The sequence below is a fragment of the Anomaloglossus baeobatrachus genome, chromosome 6, assembly GCF_048569485.1.
Source record: "Anomaloglossus baeobatrachus isolate aAnoBae1 chromosome 6, aAnoBae1.hap1, whole genome shotgun sequence".
Lineage (NCBI taxonomy): Eukaryota > Metazoa > Chordata > Amphibia > Anura > Aromobatidae > Anomaloglossus > Anomaloglossus baeobatrachus.
Window position 1 is genome coordinate 195,298,893 of NC_134358.1, and position 18,562 is coordinate 195,317,454.

The 18,562-nt window shown below is 51.7% G+C and overlaps 1 protein-coding gene across 2 annotated transcripts in view; it reads left to right on the top strand.

The window, feature by feature from the left end:
* The window catches only part of SOCS6 (suppressor of cytokine signaling 6), a 62,263-nt gene that overhangs the window by 10,410 nt on the left and 33,291 nt on the right, over positions 1-18,562 (top strand). Inside the window, exon 1 of one of the 2 annotated variants that reach the window (XM_075316415.1) lies at positions 9,039-9,192. The exons of the other annotated variant lie outside the window; for it this stretch is intronic. The gene's annotated coding sequence lies outside the window, so the exon portion shown is untranslated. Of the gene's footprint in view, positions 1-9,038; positions 9,193-18,562 lie in introns of those variants that run through there. 2 annotated transcript variants of the gene reach the window in all.

The window sequence follows — 18,562 nt, forward strand, 5'->3', positions numbered from 1 at the left end:
GTTTGGAAGGGGAAACAAGTGAGTGTGTACAGCTCTCTCAGACATCGATAGCACCAACGGTGGATGAAGGCAACATCATGTCTCCGCCTGCACTTTCCTCAAAAACCTGCATTTTTCCAGGGACACCCTACTCAACACCGTTTACACACAGCAGCCAGATCTCTGTCCCTCAGATGTGGTCAAATAAAAGGCCACTTCCTGCGAACCATGACAAAGCTAAGAGGTTGACTCTATCCCTCTGTAAGCTCTTGGCTACCGAAATGCTGCCTTTCCGCCTAGTGAACACACAGGATTTTAGAGACCTTATGTCTGTCGCTGTGCCCCAGTACCAGATGCCTAGTCACCACTACTTCTCTAAGAAAGGTGTGCCCGCGCTACACCAGCATGTCGCACACAACATCACCACTTCCTTGAGAAACTCTGTGTGTGAACGGGTGCATTTCACCACCGATACTTGGACCAGTAAGCATGGACAGGGACGTTACATGTCGCTGACTGGGCACTGGGTAGCTATGGTGATAGATGGTGAAGGGTCTGCTGCACAAGTCTTGCCGTCCCCACGACTTGTGTGTCAATCCTCTGTCTGTCCAAGTTCCGCCACTGCTTCTGCCTCCTCCACCTCATCTGGGTCCTCCACCTCCGCCCCAAGCCTGCCTGGTCAGGCCACCAGCATTCTCACTGCGCAGAAGGAATCACGCACCCCTCATTACAATGCTGGCAGCAGAGCGCAACGGCATCAGGCGGTCTTTAGCTTGACATGTCTTGGTAATAAGAGTCACACAGCTGAGGAGTTGTGGTCAGCTCTGCGGTCCGAGTTTAATAAATGGTTGTCTCCACTCAACCTGCAGCCTGGTAAGGCCGTGTGCGACAATGCTGCAAACCTGGGTGCGGACCTTCGCCTGGGCAAGGTGACACACGTACCTTGTATGGCTCACATGTTGAACCTTGTCGTCCAGCAATTTTTAACACACTATCCCGGCCTAGATGGCCTTCTGAACAGGGCACGAAAACTGTCTGCTCACTTCCGCCGTTCAAGCGCCGCAGCTGAGCGACTTGCATCGCTCCAGAAGTCTTTTGGCCTGCCGGTTCATCGCCTGAAATGCGATGTGGCGACACGCTGGAATTCAACTCTCCACATGTTACAGTGACTGTTGCAGCACCGCCGAGCCCTGGTGCAATACGTCATGACGTATAGCCTGGGCCAACGAGATGCTGAGGTGGGGCAGATCACCCTGATGGAGTGGTCTTAGATCAAGGACCTATGCACCCTTCTGCACAGTTTCGACATAGCGACGAATATGTTTAGCGCTGACAATGCCATTATCAGCATGACAATTCCAGTCATTTACATGCTGGAGCACACGCTAAACACTATTCGGAGTCAGGGGGTGGGACAACAGGAAGGGGAGGAACTACAGGAGGATTCATATGCGCAAGACACAACAACATCACCAAGGTCCAGACGTTCATCATCACCAACGCGGCAGGCATGGGACCATGGGGGACAGGGATCAACAAGGGCGCATGGTAGCAGGCGAAATGTTGAGGAAGATGCAGGAGAACATGAAGAAATGGAGGACGAACTGTCCATGGACATGGAAGACTCAGCGGATGAGGGAGACCTTGGTCAAATTTCTGTTGAAAGAGGTTGGGGGGAGATGTCAGAGGAAGAAAGAACGGTTAGCACCTCTATGCCACAAACACAGCGTGGACTTGGTCCGCATGGCTGCGCAAGACATATGAGCGCCTTCTTCCTGCACTACCTCCAACATGACCCTCGTATTGTCAAAATTAGAAGTGATGATGACTACTGGATTGCCACACTATTAGATCCCCGGTACAAGTCCAAATTTTGAGACATAATTCCAGCCATAGAAAGGGACGCACGTATGCAGGAGTATCAGCAGAAGCTGTTACTCGATCTCAGCTCGGCTTTTCCACCAAACAACCGTGCAGGTGCAGGGAGTGATTCTCCCAGTTGTAACTTGACAAACATGGGACGGTCTCGTCATCTTCAACAGTCTAGCCGTACCAGTAGGACCGTATCTGGTGCTGGTAACAGCAATTTTATGGAATCTTTTCATAATTTTTTTAGACCCTCCTTTGCAAGGCCACCAGAGACAACAAGTCTGACACATAGTCAACGGCTGGAGAGGATGATACAGGAGTATCTACAAATGAACATCGATGCCATGACTTTGCAAATGGAGCCTTGCTCCTTTTGGGCTTCAAATCTAGAAAAATGGCCAGAGTTCTCCAGTTACGCCTTGGAGATTTTGTCGTGTCCAGCTGCCAGCGTTGCCTCTGAACGTGTCTTCAGTGCTGCTGGGTGTGTGCTGACAGATAAGCGCACGCGTCTGTCCAGTGACAATGTGGACAGACTGACGTTCATCAAAATAAACAAGTCATGGATCCAGAAGGAATTTACTACCCCTGTGTCATCCTGGGGAGAGTAAATGCTTGTGGATTTGGAATGTGCTTGATGCAAATCAAAACATCCTGTTTGCAACTAGGGCACAAGTGCTGCCACTGATAAGGTGTCTGTGTGGGGCCCAATTTTTGGAAAAAAGGGAGACTCCGCTTGGAGTAACCCTTGCTTGCTGTGTTTTTTATAAATGATCCAAGATGAACAGAGCTGGGATCAGGAAAGACTTTGCTACCTACCCCGGTGTCATCCTGGGGACGGTTAATTATGGCGTATTTTTGAATGTGCTTGATGCAAATCTAGCTGTGAAGTGTACAACTGGGGCACAACTGCTGCCACTGAATGGGTGTGTGTGTGTGGGGCCCAATTTTTGGAAAAAAGGGAGACTACGCTTGGAGTAACCCTTGCTTGCTATGTTTTTTAAAAGAAGCCAAGATGAACAAGTCATGGTTCAGCAAAGACTTTGCTACCTACCCCGGTGTCATCCTGGGGACGGTTAATTATGGCGTATTTTTGAATGTGCTTGATGCAAATGTAGCTGTGAATTGTACAACTGGGGCACAACTGCTGCCACTTAAGGGGTGGGTGTGTGTGGGGCACAATTTTTGGAAAAAAGGGAGACTCCGCTTGGAGTAACCCTTGCTTACATTGTTTTTAAAAGAAGCCAAGATGAACAGAGCTGGGATCAGGAAAGACTTTGCTACCTACCCCGATGTCATCCTGGGGACGGTTAATTATGGCGTATTTTTGAATGTGCTTGATGCAAATCTAGCTGTGAAGTGTACAACTGGGGCACAACTGCTGCCACTGAAGGGGTGGGTGTGTGTGGGGCCCAATTTTTGGAAAAAAGGGAGACTCCGCTTGGAGTAACCCTTGCTTACATTGTTTTTAAAAGAAGCCAAGATGAACAGAGCTGGGATCAGGAAAGACTTTGCTACCTACCCCGGAGTCATCCTGGGGACGGTTAAGTATGGCGTATTTTTGAATGTGCTTGATGCAAATCTAGCTGTGAAGTGTACAACTGGGGCACAACTGCTGCCACTGAAGGGGTGGGTGTGTGTGGGGCCCAATTTTTGGAAAAAAGGGAGACTCCGCTTGGAGTAACCCTTGCTTACATTGTTTTTAAAAGAAGCCAAGATGAACAGAGCTGGGATCAGGAAAGACTTTGCTACCTACCCCGGTGTCATCCTGGGGACGGTTAGGTATGGCGTATTTTTGAATGTGCTTGATGCAAATCTAGCTTTGAAGTGTATAACTAGGGCACAAGTGCTGCCACTGAATGGGTGGGTGTGTGTGGGCCCCAATTTTTGGAAAAAAGGGATACTCCGCTTGGAGTCACCTTGCGGTGTTTTACATGATTTTAGAAGGGCGTGCCATGCCTATATCTGTGTGTCCTCCACTTTTTCCTTGTCCTGCTCTTTTGTTTTCGCATGAGTATATGTCCTTGTCACTTTCCCATGTGTTTGTGTTGTGTTGTGAGTTGTTTGTCACCTTTTGGACACCTTTGAGGGTGTTTTCTAGGTGTTTTTATGTGTTTGTGAATGCCTGCCATTGTTTCCTATGCAGTTCGAGTTTGGTTCGTCGAACGTTCGACGAACCGAACTCGAACGGGACCTCCGTTCGGCGAACCGACCTCGAGCCGAACCGGGACCGGTTCGCTCATCTCTAGTCACTATACAGCCGACGAAGCTACACAGCACAGCATTGTCAACTGTATAGTGGCTGCGGCTAGGTACGTCATGTCTGGCCCCTAATCGCATTATTAGGGACGCATGTGCAGTACCCAGCAGTGGTCACTATACAGCGGACAGAGCCACACACCACAACATCATCAACTGTATAGTGGTTGTGGCTGGGTACTAGATATCTGCGACTAATCGAGTTATTAGGGGTGGATGTGCAGTACCCGGTGACGGCCGCTGTACAGCGGATGGAGCTACATAGTACAGTATCATCAACTGTATCTTCGCTGATATGTGGTGATCCCGTTTCATCAGGTACACTTCTTTTCTCTTATTTTCTCCAATATACTGTATTTTTTTACCTAGGAGATCCCACTTTTGGGTGGTGCCGTCCCGTCTTTCTTCATTTATGCCAATTGTATTGTGACCGCGGCCAGGTACGGCATGTCTGGTCCCTAATCTAATTATTAGAGGCGCATGTACAGTACCCAGCTGTGGTCATTATATAGTGGATGGAGGTACATAGCACAACATCATCAACTGTACTGGTCGCAGCCGGGTACTGGATGTCTGCGCCCTAACCGTAGTATTAGGGACGGATATGCAGTACCGACCACTATACTGTGGACAGAGTTAGGCTATGTGCCCACGTTGCGTTCTGTTCCTGCAGAAATTTTTGCAGCGATTTGAACAGCACATGTGCGCTTCAAATCGCTGCAGAAACAGCCCGTAATGAATAGCCGATTTCATGCGCTCTGAGTGCAGCCCCTCCCATAGACAGAGCGGGGGCTGCATGCAAAACGCATGAAAGAAGTGACATGTCTAGCACGGCAACTGATCACTTCCATGCGATGCCAGGACCATGAACAGCTGACCGGGGTGTCGGACTCCCACCAAACAGGTATTGATGACTTATCTCAGGCATAGGCCATCAATGTAAAATAACAGAACTGCCAGTGACACAAAAATATAAAAAACTAAATATTATCTATGTAGATATTTTAACATAATATTATAGCCTTAAAGGGGTTGTTCACATTTCCTAAAGCGGGCTTTACACGCTACGAGATCGCTACAGCGATCTCGTTGGGGTCACGGATTTTGTGACGCACATCCGGCTGCTGTAGCGACCTCATTGTGTGTGACTCCTAGGAGCGATTTTGGATCGTTGCAAAAACGTCCAAAATCACTCCTCGTTGACATGGGGGTCCTCTCCCAATTATCGCTGCTGTCGCTTGACGCCGCAGGAACGAGGAACCTCTCCTTACCTGCCACACGCCAGCAATGAGGAAGGAAGAAGGTGGGCGGGATGTTCGTCCCGCTCATCTCCGCTCCTCCGGTTTGATTGGGCGGCTGCTTTGTGACATCGCTGTGACGCCGAGCGAACCGCCCCCTTAGAAAGGAGGTGGTTCGCCGGTCACAGCGACGTCGCCGAGCAGGTAAGTATGTGTGATGCTGCCGTAGCGATAATGTTCGCTACGGCAGCGATCTTCACATATCGGCATAACGATAGGGGCGGGTGCTATCACGCTCGCCATCGCTAGCCATATCGCAGCGTGTAAAGCCACCCTTAGTCTTCTTCTGTGTATAAATTACAAAGTCAGGTGCTTTACTGCTGCCTTTCAGCTTCTGCCTCCCGTCTTTGGTGATACGGCTACAGCAGTGAGAAGGGATTGGAGCCGCACATCATGTGAATCCGGAGTATCTGGGTCCCACGGTCGCTCAGCTCCATGTGCAGAACCAGTAACAGAGGAGACAGCACTTCTACTTTAATCAAATGTATTAATAATCTAATATGCCAAGTTTAGACTTATAACTGAGCCTTTTGCAGGCATGGGTGGGTGATGACATCACAACTACAACATGTGACCACTGCAGCCAATCACTGGGCTCAGCATTGATGCCAGTGTAAATAGTACAATGGTATTGAACTCAGTGATTGGCTGCAGAGTTCAAGTGTTGTACAACACCATGGAAGCAAAGACTGGAGGCAGCAGAAGCAGCGGGTAAGGTTGACTTTGTTGTTTTTACATAAAACAAGCCATTGGTATTAATAAAGTTAAATGTACACAACCCCTTTAACCCCTTCCTGATGTATGACGATTTATGACATCATATATCAGATCTTCTTTAATGCAAGCTGTGATATACAGCAATCATCTGCCTCTAAGAGCAGCGGGTGGGAATGAGCTCCAACTGCTATTGTTAACCTCTTAAATGCTGCTGTAGGTCTTTAGTGAGCGTAGTGTGGAGGGCGCACTGTACAGTACCCATTGGGCCCCGCAATGTCATCGTCAGGTTCTAATTAATTACTGAATCTCTAAGTTTTCCATGATAGTGCTCCTATAATATATATATTGTGACTGGCGTTCATAGGAGACCATGATTTTTACTATACACTATATATACTTTGGTATGTCTGTATATATTATAAGTTAATGACTAATATATCAAATTAAAAAATCAGCTTTTTAAAAATAAAGAAATTCTAATCTACCCTTTTTTGTCCATTAAAAATGAGTAAAAATTAGTGATGCATAGAGTCGAGGATAACTGAGACCGGTGGGTCTAACCGGGTTAAAAAAAAAACCTGATCTGGCCCGGGATTGATCCCCGGTATCTGTCCGGACGCCAGTTCTCATACAAGTCTATGGGGACCAGAACCCGGTGATTAAAAATGGTGATTGAAGGGATAGGGTGATAGGAGTGAGTGGCTGTACTTACCGAGACACCGTCGCGGCTGTACCACTCCTGCGGCCTCTCATTCACTTCCGGGGCTGCGCATTATCCTTCATTGCGTATGCACTGCATTCCCTGTCCACCGGTGTCTTTGATTGGTGGCAGTCAGACACGTCCCCACCCTGAGTGACAGCGTGTCAGCTGGCTGCTTCCAATCACAGACGCTATGTGTGTCTATCATAGTATATAAATAAATATTTGGCATAGGGTCCCTCATCTAGCACAGATAAAGCATATGGCTACAGGTTGCAGCCCCCAGCTGTGCGCTTATCTTAGCTGTGCATAAAATAAGAAAAACTGCATGCGGCTTTTTTTTTAAAATTATTTAAACAAATAATTAAAAAAGCCGGCGTGCAGTCCCCCACAATTTTGATACCTAGCCATGATAAAGCTCGACAACTGGGTGCTGTATTCTCAGGCTGGAGAGCCATGCTTATTGGTCATCCCCAGTCTAAAAAGAGCAGCCTGCAGCCACCAAGATTGCCGCATCCATTAGATGCGACAGTCCCGACACTGTACCTTGCTCATCTCAATTTACCTTGTGCGGTGGTAATCGGGGTATAAAAAGTTAATCACACCTCACAGCTGCCACTAAGCCCTAGATTATTAATGGGAGGCGTCTATGAGACACCCCCATTACTAATCTGTACGTGAACATAAACAAAAACATTGAAAAAATCCTTTAATTGAAATAAAATACAAAAAAAAACCCTCTTTCACCACTTTAACCCCAAAAACTCCCAGGTCCAACATAATCCACATGAGGTCTCACATCAACTGCAGCTCTGCGCCACAGAACATGACTGCCCACTGTGAACTTCAGGCAGAGACTGAGTGAGCCGCGTGATCAGCGGTGATGTCATTCAGGTTGCGTTCATAGCTGGAGGTTCCCACAGTCCTCCACCTGTGACAGCATGTAACGTGACCTCAGGTGAGGTCAATGAACTGTGACATCACCTCAAGTGAAGTCACTGACTTTGCTAAGACACCTGAGGTCCGGTTAGTTGCAATTACAGGAGGACTGTGGGAACCTCTAGCGATGAAAGCAACCTGAGTGACATCACAGCTGATCACGCGGCTCACTCAGCCTCTGCCTGAAGTCCATAGTGCCCAATAAGCACAGGTCTCCCCAGTCTGAGAATACCAGCCCTCAGCTGTCGGGCTTTATATTGGCAGAGTATCAAAATTGGAAGGGACCGCACACAAATTTTTAGAATTATTTATTTAAATAATTTAAAAAAAAGTCGCATGAGGTTCCTCTTATTTCGATACACAGCCAGGATAAGCACACAGCTGGGGGCTGCAGCCTGTAGCCTTGGGCTTTATCTGTGCTGGGTATCATACTGTACGATATAGACCCATCCATCAGTGTCTGTGATTGGAAGCGTCAGACAGGCTGTCACTCAGCATGGAGGCGTGTATGACTGCAACCAATCACAGACACTCGTTGGCAGGGAAAGCAGTGTATATTCAATGAAGGTAATGAGCAGCCATGGGAGAGGTGTGAATGCCGCGTCGGTGACTTGTATGAAATGCTTGCTCCTACCCCTTTGTGCCAGATTCTGGTCCCCATAGATTTTATATGGTGACCGGTATCCGGCCAGATACCAGGGATCAATCCCCTGCTGATCCCGAGTCAGTGCAGGACTATCTGCGAGTCCTCCCATCGCTAGTGAGAAACACAGGGATAAAACACAAAGAGAACTGACAAGCTGCAGTTGTGTGATCACCACAAAGATACAGGCAAAAAAGCTGCAACAAGCGCACAACAAAAATCTCATACATTGCTGGGGAAGGACATGCATGACCAATTAGCGACCAAATCTGCACCGAAGAACGCGGAAAAAAACGCAGCGTGCAGTAGATTTTAACCCTTTCAATGAAGTAGAGCAAAACAAAGTCATGCAAATTCTACTGCACATTTGTTGTAGCTTTGCTGCTAAAAAAATGCAGTAAATGTGAACACAACCCCATAGCATACATAGATAGATAGATAGATAGATAGATGCATGATAGGTCGATAGAGAGGTGCTGACAATAATCCATAAATGAGTCCAGGCCAGCGCCATATCTTACACACAATGAATCCACATTTCCTATGTCTTTCTTCCTCACTGATCTCCTCTTTCAGTCTGTGTCTCTTGTGTTTTAATAAAGTTGCAATTGTTTGACAGTTTTCCATCTTGCCGCGGGGGTCGCTGGGAGATGTAGTCTTTGTCTCCCAGTCCTGCTCCTCCTCTCATGGCCGGCTCTGTGGGGCCGAACGGAGCCGTGGATTGGGTCGGTGACGGGGGCTGGAATAACCGGGTACGAAAAGGCACAATAATCCGTGCGGCCCGTTAAGAGGTGAGGAATTATCCGGCTCCCGGGAAGTTTTCTGTGGGCGCCTTGTTGTGGGATAGGCCGGGGAGGGGACGCTGCATGGGAGAGGCCTGTGAGAAGGCTTTGTGAGGATCCGGAGGCCGGGGCAGAGCAGAGGGGTGATGGGGCAGAGCAGAGGGGTGATGGGGCAGAGCAGGGGGGTGATGGGGCTCCGGCGGCCGTGTGCTCCATGATGACGGTGTCAGGGCGTGTGTGCAGCGGTGGGGCCGCTCCTGGCCGCGCTCCCTCGTCCTCACCACTTGTTGCTGCACTACTTCCTTGTAGTAATGTGTCTCCAGGAGCCTTGTCCTGTATCTAAAGGGCCCCCCTGCCACTAGTGCTGGTGTATGGGCCCCCCTGCCACTAGTGCTGGTGTATGGGGCCCCCCCTGCCACTAGTGCTGGTGTATGGGGCCCCCCCTGCCACTAGTGCTGGTGTATGGGGCCCCCCCTGCCACTAGTGCTGGTGTATGGGGCCCCCCCTGCCACTAGTGCTGGTGTATGGGGGGCCCCCCCGCCGCCACTAGTGCTGGTGTATGGGGGGCCCCCCCGCCGCCACTAGTGTTGGTGTATGAGGGGCCCCCCCTGCCGCCACTAGTGTTGGTGTATGGGGGGCCCCCCCCGCCGCCACTAGTGTTGGTGTATGGGGGGCCCCCCCCGCCGCCACTAGTGTTGGTGTATGGGGGGCCCCCCCCCGCCGCCACTAGTGTTGGTGTATGGGGGGGCCCCCCCGCCGCCACTAGTGTTGGTGTATGGGGGGGCCCCCCCGCCGCCACTAGTGTTGGTGTATGGGGGGGCCCCCCCGCCGCCACTAGTGTTGGTGTATGGGGGGGCCCCCCCGCCGCCACTAGTGTTGGTGTATGGGGGGCCCCCCCGCCGCCACTAGTGTTGGTGTATGGGGGGCCCCCCCGCCGCCACTAGTGTTGGTGTATGGGGGGCCCCCCGCCGCCACTAGTGTTGGTGTATGGGGGGCCCCCCCGCCGCCACTAGTGTTGGTGTATGGGGGGCCCCCCCGCCGCCACTAGTGTTGGTGTATGGGGGGCCCCCCCGCCGCCACTAGTGTTGGTGTATGGGGGGCCCCCCCGCCGCCACTAGTGTTGGTGTATGGGGGGCCCCCCCGCCGCCACTAGTGTTGGTGTATGGGGGGCCCCCCCGCCGCCACTAGTGTTGGTGTATGGGGGCCCCCCCCGCCGCCACTAGTGTTGGTGTATGGGGGCCCCCCCTGCCGCCACTAGTGTTGGTGTATGGGGGGCCCCCCCGCCGCCACTAGTGTTGGTGTATGGGGGGCCCCCCCGCCGCCACTAGTGTTGGTGTATGGGGGGCCCCCCCGCCGCCACTAGTGTTGGTGTATGGGGGGCCCCCCCGCCGCCACTAGTGTTGGTGTATGGGGGGCCCCCCCGCCGCCACTAGTGTTGGTGTATGGGGGGGCCCCCCCGCCGCCACTAGTGTTGGTGTATGGGGGGGCCCCCCCGCCGCCACTAGTGTTGGTGTATGGGGGGGGCCCCCCCGCCGCCACTAGTGTTGGTGTATGGGGGGCCCCCCGCCGCCACTAGTGTTGGTGTATGGGGGGCCCCCCCGCCGCCACTAGTGTTGGTGTATGGGGGGCCCCCCCGCCGCCACTAGTGTTGGTGTATTGGGGGCCCCCCCGCCGCCACTAGTGTTGGTGTATGGGGGGCCCCCCCCGCCGCCACTAGTGTTGGTGTATGGGGGGCCCCCCCGCCGCCACTAGTGTTGGTGTATGGGGGGCCCCCCCCGCCGCCACTAGTGTTGGTGTATGGGGGCCCCCCCCGCCGCCACTAGTGTTGGTGTATGGGGGGCCCCCCCCGCCGCCACTAGTGTTGGTGTATGGGGGGCCCCCCCGCCGCCACTAGTGTTGGTGTATGGGGGGCCCCCCCGCCGCCACTAGTGTTGGTGTATGGGGGGCCCCCCCGCCGCCACTAGTGTTGGTGTATGGGGGGCCCCCCCGCCGCCACTAGTGTTGGTGTATGGGGGGCCCCCCCGCCGCCACTAGTGTTGGTGTATGGGGGGCCCCCCCGCCGCCACTAGTGTTGGTGTATGGGGGGCCCCCCCGCCGCCACTAGTGTTGGTGTATGGGGGGCCCCCCCGCCGCCACTAGTGTTGGTGTATGGGGGGCCCCCCCGCCGCCACTAGTGTTGGTGTATGGGGGGCCCCCCCGCCGCCACTAGTGTTGGTGTATGGGGCACCCGCCACTAGTGCTGGTGTAAAGTGGGGCTTTCATGGCCAAGTCTCGCCCACGGGAGACACAACGTGCTTAGACCCAAATCTGATTACACTTGGATGGAAAATCGTTCACCTGAGTCCAGCACCAGATGGAGCGTTCATATTTAGTGATGAGGGAACCCGAGGTTCGTTGTTCGTACAAAACACAGACTTTACACAAGAATCAGAGTTCGGCTTCATATTCGGGTGATTTTACATATGAACACTACTCGCTGTGCTCGGGTACACTCGGGGCTCAGCCCAGTTCGAGTCGCTTGCAGTGTTTGATCGGCTCGCCCTGGAGGTAACAACATGATTAGATGTAGTGTGCCCCAAAACAAAAAAAAAACAACTATACAGTGGAACCTTGGTTTACGAGAACAATCCGTTCTGGGAGTGTGCTTGTAAACCAAGTTACTCGTCTAGTAAAGAAAAATTTCCCATAGGAAATCATTGGAATGCAGACAATTCGTTCCACAACTTGTGCAATGTCCCATCCTGGTCCCCTATTGTGCCAACACACACACACTCACACTCACATTATGCTTACCCTCCGTTCCATTGCCGGCATCATAGTTGTTGTAGTCCGCCGGTAAAAGATGTGTATCGGGTAACCATCGCGACCGATACCGGAACTTCCGCTGCCAAAGCGCTGAAGTCCAAGGCAGGAGCTGCTTGCCTCTGATTGGTCAGCGCGCTGCCTTTGAGAAGTGGCTGACAGCGGAAGTTCCTCCATCGTCGCGATGGTTACCCGATACTCATCCTGTACCGACGAACTACAAGAACCATTAGGCCGGTGATGGAAGGTAAGGTGTGTGTGTGTGTGTTTGCACTGACTGCAAGAGCGGGTCAGAGCATGGTGAAAGTACGGAACCGGAAGTGCGTGCGGTGAGTATTTGCTCGTAAACTGAGTTACAAATTTACAGCAAGCTTTGCTCTTATAGAGAAATACTCGCAGACTCGTAAACCGAGGTTCCACTGTACTAATAATTATAAAAACCCCACCTGCCCCCCAGAAGGGATCTGTTTATGGCTGGCTGTATGTGGGAGGAGAACTAAACTGCCCAATCAGTGACTTCCAATGGAGTTCGGGTCCAGAACCAAACTTTATCTAAATCCGACTGAACCGAACCTCGAGTCCGGTCATCTCTAGTCAGGATAGTCCAGCCTGTGGACAGAATCGGGGTGTCTGGCCTCTTGGATAGCGGTGAGCGGACCCTTGGGTGTTTGGGTTCAACCAGACTTTAGTCAAAAGTTCATTTTGGGACCCAGACTTGACCTAAACTTTTTCCCGGACCCCATATAAGTCAATGGGGACCCGAACTAATGGTCTCGAGTAACGAGTTCAATGGAGGTCAGTGGTTGGGCTCTCCATCCACATACAGACAGCAATAAAGAGAGCATTTCTGGAGAAGGGAGGGGATTTCTTTTTTCTTGAACACACTGCATCTTTTACCCCCAAGTGGCTCACACTCGACCGAGCATAACAGAGCACCTTATTGGTTCAACAAGTGGTTAGCATACGAACAGCACCCAAACTCTTTTTTTAAAAAAAACAGAACAAACAAAAACCCATTTTTTCCAGTTTGGGTTCACTTATGTCTAATTTTGGATCCTGTGGTGATGGTGTCTCCACCGCCATATACCCTCAGTTGTCCTGAGTGCTCAGTGTGTGGCACTATGACGGGCTCTGTCTTACTGAGACGTAAGGGCAGGGGCCATCTCTGTTTTGCTGTGGGTTTCCGGCATCGTGGTTACTGTTTCTCTTGAAGAAACTGTTCAAGGAAATCACACCTCTGCTTCAAAAACAAACCACGTTGCAGAGCGTTTCGTCACTGCATTCAGGGTATAGTGAGGATTTAAAGGGAACCAGTCACCAGATTTTCCATTTATAAACTGTATCCACCACCTCTGATTCATCTAGAATAGTATTCCTGCCACCTCTCCATAAGATCCTGGTGCCCTGCATGCCTAAGGAAATGCCTTATAAATGGTCCTGTGCCATATGCTGATTGGCGCTGAACAGCCGATGTGCGTCCCTGGACTGTGCTCCCCGTTTCTCCAGACTTTATGAATGTGGCTGATGTCCCCTATGTCACCACTGTGTGTTCATCACCTGCAAAGTGGGAAATGATCTGCACAGACACCACAGGCTGTTTGGGTGACGTCTGCCACATCAGTCAAAGCTGTACGACAGAGGAGGCACCAAGCAGAGTTCGTAGGCGCCCATTGGCCCATTCAGGACAAGGCGTTTTCGTAGGTATAAGTGGGAACTGTGATCTCTTGAAGTGATAGTAAAGAAAGGGTAATACATACAGTTTACGTAACAAAAACTACTAACACGATCCCTTTATGTACCTTTGACATGATGTGATCCTACAAACTCATAAATGGACTTACATTAGCACTGATGATGGCATCGGCAAAATTAACCGGACTTTGGTTTCAGCCCGGAATTGATCCCTGATATCTGGCTGGATGCCGGTCCCCATAAAAGTCTATGGGGACCAGAATCTGTCGTTTAAAAATTGTGGTAGAAGGGGTAAGTGAATAGGAGCAGACGTGCTGTACTTACTGAGACTACGGCACGGCTGTTACTGCATCCACGGCCACCCATTCACTTCTGGGGCTCCGCATTAGGCTCCTGCATTTGCACTGCTTTCCCCACTCACCGGCATCTGGGATTGGTTGCAGTCAGATGTGCCCACACCCAAGTGTCAGCGTGGCAGCTGACTACTTCGAATCACAGACGCTATATGCATCTGTCGTTGGATAAAAAATAAATTAAAAAAAAAATGGCGTAGGCTCTCCTCATATTATGATATCCAGCACAGATAAAGCTTACAGCTACGGGCTGCATCCACCAGCTATGCGCTTATCACGACTGTGTATCAGAATAAGAGGAACCGCATGCTGCTTTTTTTTGATTAATTATGTAAACAAATAATTTTAAAAAATGACATGCGGTTCCCCCCCAAAAATTTTTATACCCAGCCATGATAAAGCCCGACAGCTGGGGGCTTGTATTCTCAGGCTGGGGAGACCCATACCCATGGTTATTGGGAGCCCCCCGGCCTAAAAATAGCAGCCTGCAGTCGCCCAGGATTGCTGCATCCATTAGATGCAACAATCCCAGTACTTTACTCGGCTTATCCCGATTGCTCTAGTGCGATAGCAGTAGGTATACTGAGGGGTTAATTGCAGCTCACAGCTGCACTAAGTCCTAGATTAGTAATGGGAGATGTCTGAGACACCCCCATGACTAATCTGTAAGTGAAAGTAAATAAACACACCGAAAAAATCCTTTATTTGAAATAAAAGACCAAAAACATCCTCTTTCACCACTTTATTAACCCCCAAAACACCCCTGCAGGTCCGGCGTAATCCACACGAGGTCCTCCTAGGCAGTCTGCAGTACAGGTGCACACGGCGTGATCTGTAGTAATTTGTTCCCTGCCCATAAGCTGCCATCGGTCTCGACAGTGAGATCCTGTTTTTCAAACCAAAAGGACGTTTCACAAAGGGCACAAGTGTCTAGCTTGATTGTCTGGTGGTTGGCAGCCGGTGTAGACTGCTAGATTATCATTATTGAGCTTTCTAGAAACGCTGGTTTCATGATACTTGTATGGAGTACATGCACCTTATCGTGCACACGCGGAGTATTCGGTGAGTATTTTACCTCAGTATTTGTTAAACCAGGAGTGGGTGATTAATACAGACTTGGAGCCCGTGTATATATTCTACTTTTCCTATGACCCACTCCTGGCTTTGGCTTACAAATATTGAGGTAAAACCTCACCAAATGCCTTAGTGGGCTTACAGGTTTGCTGGCGGTCATTTATATTTTGGAACGTTGTCTTAGCTGAGCTCCAGTGTAATTATGAGGTGGCCATTTTTCTCCCTCCTGTGCTAATTGCTTGTTTCCTGGTTCTCATTCTCCTGGTTTCTACTTTATCTATGGACAATAAAGTACCTTACATACCAGCATAAAGCCATGCTAATTACATGCCAGGCTCCGGATGGAAGATTGTGCCTGGCAACTGTTACCACTCGTGATTCATCCTTCACAATCACAGAAGCCTTGCACCCATCATTTACATACCTAGCTGCCTGGTGATGATGTCCCGGAGACCACCTCCGAACATGCATGGCCACTGCTGGGATCCTACGTTTTTTCATAGTTTACATTGTAGTAACCTCTTCTCCACAGTGCTGGGCTGTGATACGCTGTGGATTTTAAGCCTGGGAAATCCTCAGTCTGTTCAACCTGCTTAGACACTTTACACTAAATGGCCCATGTAGGTAGACATCACTAGTAGATTTAGATCGGGTTAGCCATGTAGCTAGAAGGCTAGCTTAGACTGTAGAGTTGTAAGTGGTCAGCAGTGGATAATCTCTCCCCAATTATGTGCCTGGTATGGTGTCTGCCTGCACGGTGCCCCAGTTGTAGGTACGCCAGCTTATGCAGGGATACTTGGTAGAACAGTATAGGCTCGTCCACCACTTACCGTATTTTCCGTTGTATAAAACACACCGAAAATATAAGACGCACCCCAAATTCAGAATAAGAAAATGTGAAAAAAAAAAATGGGGTCCGTCTTGTAACCCGGTGGTGTCCTACAAAAGGAGGCAGTAGCGGTGGTGGAGGAGGCTGTGCTGGGGCTGCGGCGGAAACTGGGTCTCGGGCTGCGGTGGAGCCTGGTGCTGCTGTGGTGGGGCAGCTGTGCTCTGGCTGCAGCGGAAGCTGGTTCTGCTTTGCTGGGGCAGCTGTGCTCGGGCTGCGGCGGAAGCTGGTTCTGCTTTGCTGGGGCAGCTGTGCTCGGGCTGCGGCGGAAGCTGGTTCTGCTGTGCTGGGGCAGCTGTGCTCGGGCTGCGGCGGAAGGTGGTTCTGCTGTGCTGGGGCAGCTGTGCTTGGGCTGCGGCAGAAGCTGGTTCTGCTGTGCTTGGGCAGCTGTGCTCCAACTGCGGCGGAAGCTGGTTCTGCTGTGCTGGGGCAGCTGTGCTCGGGCTGCGGCGGAAGCTGGTTCTGCTGTGCTGGGGCAGCTGTGCTCGGGCTGCGGCGGAAGCTGGTTCTGCTGTGCTGGGGCAGCTGTGCTTGGGCTGCGGCGGAAGCTGGTTCTGCTGTGCTTGGGCAGCTGTGCTTGGGCTGCGGCGGAAGCTGGTTCTGCTGTGCTTGGGCAGCTGTGCTTGGGCTGCGGCGGAAGCTGGTTCTGCTGTGCTTGGGCAGCTGTGCTTGGGCTGCGGCGGAAGCTGGTTCTGCTGTGCTTGGGCAGCTGTGCTTGGGCTGCGGCGGAAGCTGGTTCTGCTGTGCTGGGGCAGCTGTGCTTGGGCTGCGGCAGAAGCTGGTTCTGCTGTGCTGGGGCAGCTGTGCTTGGGCTAGGGCTGCGGCGGCTGCTGCTGTGGTGGAGGCTTGGGCTGCGGCATAGGCTGGTTCTGCCATGCTGGGGCAGCTGTGTTCGGGCCCGGTCTGCGGCGGCTGCTGCGGACAGTGAGGGCTTCAAAGACAGCGCCTACGCACATCAAAGCTTGAGCTGAGAGCCGACTGAGAGCAGCAGCATTTGAAGTCCTCACCGCCCGACCCGCAGCGACAGGAAAGCCACCGGAGACCCCGCACATCCGTCCCAGCACCAGCCGCTGCAGACCCCGCATCAGCCCAGCCACCACAGAGCCGCCACAGCATTCCCCCGGTCTCTTGCGACCCCTCTCCACCCCCCCCCTCCCGATACGCTACTGTCAGATTGTAAGACGCACCCCTCCACTTTCCTCCCAAATTTTTGGGCGCCGGCAAGTGACAGCGTTCAGCTGAGCGCCCGCCCGCCGGCATGCCCGGGTGCAGGCAAGTGACAGCGCTCAGCTGATCACCCGGCGGCCGGCTGCAGGGAGCGCTCAGCTGATCACCCGGCGGCCGGCTGCAGGGAGCGCTCAGCTGATCACCCGGCGGCCGGCTGCTGGGAGTGCATCTTTTCACAAAATAGGCATCATGGATGAAAAGTGCCTATACTAGTCCATGGGTTGGTGAAAATCACATACAGCACACGGATGGCGTCAGTCTGCATTCAGTGTGCTATTTGGAATTAACATTGCAGAGAATAGAAGCTTTGTAATAACCATCCAGATGAAACTTTGAGCCAAAACACTGATGACACTTGTAGCTTTTTATTGCGCGTGTGATCAAACATTAAATAAGGCCTTAAGCTGGTGTCACACTAAACGACAGCGACAACGACGTCGCTGTTACGTCACCATTTTCGGTGACGTAACAGCGACCTTGTAAGTCGCTGTTATGATCGCTGCTTAGCTGTCAAACACAGCAGAAGCAGCGATCATAAGGTCGCTGTGCTACATGTTCAGAGAGCAGGGAGCCGCGCTTAGCGCTGGCTCCTTGCTCTCCTGCAGCACACATCGGGTTAATTAACCCGATGTGTGCTGCAGCTACATGTCACAGTTCAGAGAGCAGGGAGCCGCGCTTAGCGCTGGCTCCTTGCTCTCCTGCAGCACACATCGGGTTAATTAACCCGATGTGTGCTGCAGCTACATGTCACAGTGCAGAGAGCAGGGAGCCGCGCGCACTGCTTAGCGCTGGCTCCTTGCTCTCCTTGCTACAGTATACATCGGGTTAATTACCCGATGCATACTGCAGCCACATGTCACAGTGCAGGAGCCGGCACTGGCAGCAAGAGCGGAGGCTGGTAACCAGCGTAAACATCGGGTAACTAGGGAAAGGTCTTCCCTTGGTTACCCGATGTTTACGCTGGTTACAGCTTACCGCAGCTGCCAGTGCCGGCTCCTGATCGCTTCATTTCGTCGCTCTCTCGCTGTCACACACAGCGATGTGTGTGTCACAGCGGGAGAGTGACGACCAAAAAATGAAGCTGGACATTCAGCAACGACCGGCGACCTCACAGCAGGGGCCAGGTCGTTGCTGGATGTCACACACAGCGACAGCGACGGGACGTCGCTGCAACGTCACAGAAAATGGTGACGTAGCAGCGACGTCGTTGTCGTCGTCGTTATGTGTGACACCAGCTTTACATAATTGTACACGGTTATCACTGTATTTGCATAGAGAGATAACAGGGCCTTTTGACCAAGCACACAAGTATGGAAAGTTGTAGCAGCAATTAGACCTGCTCTGG